At 44.4% G+C, this 5697-nt stretch overlaps 1 non-coding gene across 1 annotated transcript; it reads right to left on the bottom strand.

The window, feature by feature from the left end:
• Window positions 1-330: 330 nt before the first annotated feature.
• LOC132504695 (U2 spliceosomal RNA) lies at window positions 331-522 on the bottom strand. Its single transcript, XR_009535033.1, has one exon. It is a non-coding gene; the product is annotated as a U2 spliceosomal RNA (small nuclear RNA).
• Window positions 523-5697: the final 5175 nt, after the last annotated feature.

Here is a 5697-nt window from a genome sequence, read left to right as displayed (position 1 = left end):
TGCAGGGAGGGTCACACATCCCAAGAGGGAATGGAAGCTCTTTGCCTCTTCCCCAGTATCTCAACTTATGCATCTCTTCTTTAGGGCTGTTTCTTTTCTTTTCTTTTCTTTTCTGTATTTATTTTTGGCTGCACTGGGTCTTCATTGCTGCGCACAGGCTTTCTCTAGTTGCAGCAAGCAGGGCTACTCTTCGTTGCGGTGCGTGGGCTTCTCATTGCAGTGGCAGCACAGGGATCGAAACTGCACCCCTGTATTGGAAGGCGGATTCTTACCCACTGGACCACCAGGGAAGTCTGGTTATTGCTTTTTAAACTTCAGTTATTATCCCCAGAGGAGTGCACCAGTCCTGGAGGTACTGCAATACCAGATCAATGCGTGAAGTGGATGGAGCAAGCTCCTACTCCAACTCCCTGCTCCAAAAAATCTGTTTAATATGTTGTTCTCAGAAAGAGAACGTATCAGATATTAAACTGGTAAGAACAGATACTACACTTGATCTTAGCCAAAAGGCCGAGAAGCGATGGAACTTTAATTTTTATTAATTCAAATCTAAGTAGCCACATGTGGCTAGTAGCTGTCATATTGGAGAGAGCAACTTTAGAGCTATTGTACTCAGTTCCTTTGTTTACTCTAAGGGTCACACCATATTCATAGTTCATTCAAAAGGCGATGACACCCATTTGAAACCAAAGAATGATCTATCCCTGCCAGGCCTGAACTGTCAGGTCATCAGTTCCACCTACTTCTGGAATATTTAATATGATTTACAGGCACAGGAAGGAGGTGTGGTGCTCCAAGGACAATGGTGCTTCAAGGACAAAGGACGACCCTGCCTGAAAAAGTTTCGAGGTGACACCCCCTACTGGACTCTTAATCAATCGCCCTCCCCACCATGTTGCGATGGTTACAAAATTCCTGAGCCCACCTGTTCCAAATAAGGAAAGGCATCTTCCCTGTCTCACTCCCACCCTATAGAAGGAAGGTATATGTGCCTCAACCATCAGTAAACAAACTTTTCACCTCGGACCATTCCTTTGTTTTCTGGCTGTAAAAACTGATCAATAGCACGTGTTCAGGCTCGACTCTCCCAGACTACCAGGAAGTCGGCCCGCTGTTCTGGCAGCTACCCTTCCCTCTAATAAATTCTATCTTCTGTACATTCTACCTGTGTCTGGAAATTCTTTTCCAACCCGCGTTCAGACCACGACAAGAGGGTTTGTTAAAATTAGTTTCCATCCATAAAGACCGTATTAATACTTTAATCACACATAAAATCATATGTAAAATTGTTACCAAGTCCAAGCTCGCTCTGCTTGCTGCACGACAGGCCAATAAATCGGAGAGAGGTGTTGAGGCAAGGGATACAATACGACTTTATTCAGAAAGCCGGCAGACTGAGAAAATGGCAGACTAGTGTGTCCGAAAAACCATCTTATGGGGTTTGGATGCCAGTTCCTTTTATAGAACAGAGAGGGGGAGGAGATGAGGACGTAAAGTAAAAAGACCATAAGATTTGCAATGTCCCCTGGAATGGCCAGCCTTGGGGAGGGGTTGTGTTAATTTCTTCTTTCTTGCAGCCACCCACAGGTCAGGATGTTTCCCTGAAAAAAGGCACTTTGGTTCAGGCAGAGAGGCAGGGTTCCCTGAGGCAGGCCATTTTGTATAGACAGTATCCTTTTAGTGAACAAAAGCAACAGTAATCAAAGGTTAAAGTAGAAGAAACAGATCCAACATGTAGTCAGATTTGGCTCTTCCCTGTTACAAAATCACATATGTTGGAGGTACAAGATACACCTGCACATAGTGTATCTTACCTTGAAGTTAAAGAGAAATAAGAACCTTACATTTCTCCTCAGAGGCCTGCCTAGAGCAGGCCTGAGAGTCTTCTCCACTCTATAATTCTAACAGATCCAGCCTAATCCTGAGATATCCCAGCTCTGGGTATGAAACCAAGCAGAACCCTGCAGGACCCTGCCTGGTACAAAAGCCCCTCTGTGTCCCCTGTTTCTTATTTGTAGAAAAAGGCTTTGGTCTCCTAGGCCTTCCCTGAGTGCCAAAGAGCAGACTCGAGCAGTTACTAATTAGGGAGGTGAAGGAACACAGAAACAAAGGCAGAGCAGTCAAGAAACAATTGTTCAATGATAAACCAGCCCAAGTTCCTCCTCAAAGGATATGCATAATGATCTGACATATATCTTTGAGTTGTTCTGCAGAAACTAACATCCCCAACCAGCTGGAGGATGGTGGCTCTATGCTGAGCACGAGCACATAGACCCCAGACTGGTTGGAACCAAAAGGTTGATGATTAAAATTCCTGAAACACCACCCTGTTACCTCACCACCAACGAATCAGAAGAAAGTCATGCCCCTTGCAACCCTAACTTCAAATGTTCCATTTAAGAATATATATATATGTATGTATAACTGAATCACTTTGCTGTACAGCAGAAATTAACACAGCACTGTAAATCAACTATACTTCAATAAAAAAACTTTGATTAAAAAATTTTTAATAAATAAATAATTTTTTTAAAAAAAGAAAAAATAATAATCCTTTCCTGAAAGCCATCGGGGATTTCGGGTCCTTTGAGCACAAGCCACCTGTACTCCTGGCCGGGCCCTGCAATAACTACTATACTTTCCTTCACCACAACCCAGTGTCAGTAAATTAGCTTTGCTGTGTGGTGGTGAGCAGACACAAGTTCAGTTCAGTAACAGGGACGCCTTAAGGGATCTATTAACTTTGGTTATAAAAGGCATTTTCCGTATGTTCAAGTTTCCTACTTCTCTCCAACCTCTACTGTAGAGCTGGGTTGGCACACAGAAACAAAGTACAAATGCTTCTGTGCACTGCCACAAGAGATGAGGTCTAGAGAGATCTAATACCAGTTCCAGCCAGGTCATCCTTGCCCCCAAAAGATCTACATCTCACAGGTTTTCAGAAAAGTGGGAGATTTTGTTGCCCTGTCTCAGAGTGATGTAGCCTGGAATTTCCTATATGGTATAGCTTCCAAAAGCCCTTGGCACTGATGACCAGAGAAAAATGCACAAACTAAAAGTTGAGAGTTAAGTTTTATTTGGGGACCTTACTGAGGACTGTAGCCTGGGAGACAGGCTCTCAGATAGCTCTGAGGAACTGCTCCGAAGAGGAGCCAGGATATACAGTTTTTGCTTAAAACAAAAACAAAAACAAAAACGTAGTCGAACATGGAAATATTACTGCTTATCACAAAAAAACAGACATCTCAACTTAATTTTAGTGCTTTACTATGTATGGGGAAGATGCAAACATCTGGGGCTCACTGAAATTATTCCTTAGTTATGCATCTTAACTCTCTAGGACCAGTATCCAGAGCACAGAATGTTTCCTGTTTCTCTCCATCCTGACTTCCCCTCAGGGCGCACCATGGGGTGGGAGTGTGCAGGGGGAGACCTCACTGGCTGATGGCTTGATGGCGGGCAACATTCTTTGTTTACTGGAATGACAGGCAACATTCCCGTTCCATAACACTTAGCACATCGTTTTTTAGGTACTTGTTTATACATATACCTCCTCACTAGACTTTTCATCCATTTCTTTCTCCAGTAAGGACTGACTGTGTACTCTGTGCCACACTCTGTCCTAGGGGCTGGCAGCAAAGCTGAGAAGAAGACAAGGTCCTCCAGGAAACTTGGGCTCTAGTGAAGGGAAAATGATAATAAATGAGTCCACAAATATGCACGATAATTTAATAAAATAGAGTAATGTGATAGAGTGACTGGGCATCTCTTTTAGACCCTGTTGTCACAGCAAAGGCCTCAGAAGAGGGGAGGTTTGAGCTGAGCTCCCAAAACAAAGTTGCCAATTCTGCAAAGGGACAAATAGCCTAGGGTGGCAAAAGATAGAAAGCCTACGTTTACCACTAGAGCAGCCTGTTTCTTTACTTTTTTTTTTTTTTTTTTTTTGACCATGCTACGCGGCCTGTGGGATCTTAGTTTCCCGACCAGGGATTGAATCCGGGCCCTCTGTAGTGAAAGCTCAGAGTTCTAACACTGGACTGCCAGGGAATTCCCTGTGTTTCCAGGGAATTCCCTGTGTTTCTTTACTTTTGATAATGGTGTTCTTAGTGCCTAACATAATGCTTGGCTTTGAATAGGTGTGTATATAATAATAATAATGGTAACTTTTTAGCATAAACAAATGTACTAAATGTTTATTTGAATTATCTTGGTTAATTCTTACAAGACACAAGACAGAAGAAGAAAATTAAAGAGATGCTAAATAATTTACCCACAAGCATGCAGTAGAGAAGTGGTAAAAACCAACACTGACCTGCACCCAGAATTCACTGAACTTCAGCATCTGAAGTGCTTCCTAAAATTGCAGCTTTTAGCATTAAACCAAACCAAATGAATTAGAATCTCAGCGGGTAGGGATTTGGAAACCTGAATTTTTAACAAGCCAGCCAGATGACTGTAATGCACCCTGAAGTTTAGGACCACTCTGCTTTGTTGTAAGAATGAATGAAAGACAGGTCCTCTGCTATTTGTACTACTTTGCCCCACATCTTACAAATTCCTAGACCCCTAAAGTCTATAAATGTCTATTCTCTTAAACTTCAATCCCTTGTAATGCTAATCAGATCAGCTTAACACTGTGTTACAAGAAAGAAGAAATCTCAGGATCTCCTGAGTCCTGCAGGAAGGCTAAAAAAACAAACAAACCACCTTGACAAACCCCTACCACCAGCATTCTCCCACCCACCATCCACTATCTCTAGTCTGGTTTTAACCTAATCAAAAGGATGACCACCCCAGGGACATCAGGCCCTGTTTACCAGTTCAGGTAAGTTCTGGAGTCAGCCTTAAGATCTGACTCCTCTGCTGAGCAAGCCAATCAGGACCTCTCTCTCTCCAGCCCCCATCCCAGCTACCTAAAGCGGACCCACTTATGTAGGCTAGTCCTTCAACTGCTCCCCCTGGGGAAGGGGAGGCAGGGATGCCAAACTGACGGACACCTGAGGTTGAGCCACCTTATCCCTGGGAACCAGGCTGGCGCCGAAGACAACCCCAGAGCAGAGGAATGCTCATCTTGGCATGTGTGCCTTAGGTTTAGGGTGGCCAGATAAAGTACAGGATGCCCATTTATGTCCTAAATATTGCATGGGACATGCTTACTCCAAAAAAGTATTTGCTGTTGATCTGCAGTTCAACTTTAACTAGGCGTCCTGGGTTTTATTTGCGAAATTTGGTAGTCTACTTGGGCCACAGGCTCTCAGACCCTTTGTAGGCGCGTTCAACGGTGGGTAGTGTCTCCACAAACATCTTGAGCATCTGATTAGAAGGAACACTAAGGGGTGGACTTGAGGGCATGGGGTGGCTATAATAGGGAAGCCCAGTGGGTGTGCGGGAGTGTGCAGGGGTAGTTAATTCACTTTTTAATTATCAGAGAGTAGAGGTTTGATGGAGCTCCTGTGAGGGACTCGGTAGTTTCAGTACTACTTATCTCCCTCACTGTCCCCAAATATGTGACCAGAACTACTGTCCTATTCTGTGACGCTCTCGGAGACATCTCATGTGTCCCAGCTGTCCCAGCCGGCTGGGTTCAGAGCCCCAGCCCGCGTCCTGGGGCCCCTCCTCCCCGTTCGCGGCGCTGGCCACGCCCCACTTTGCTATCCTACCCTTTTCTGGGTCAGCTGGTGCTGGCGTCAGGCGGAG

This window comes from Lagenorhynchus albirostris, chromosome 1 (assembly GCF_949774975.1).
Source record: "Lagenorhynchus albirostris chromosome 1, mLagAlb1.1, whole genome shotgun sequence".
Taxonomy (NCBI): Eukaryota; Metazoa; Chordata; class Mammalia; order Artiodactyla; family Delphinidae; genus Lagenorhynchus; species Lagenorhynchus albirostris.
Note: the sequence above shows the minus strand (reverse complement) of the source record. Positions and strands in the feature narration are given on the sequence as shown.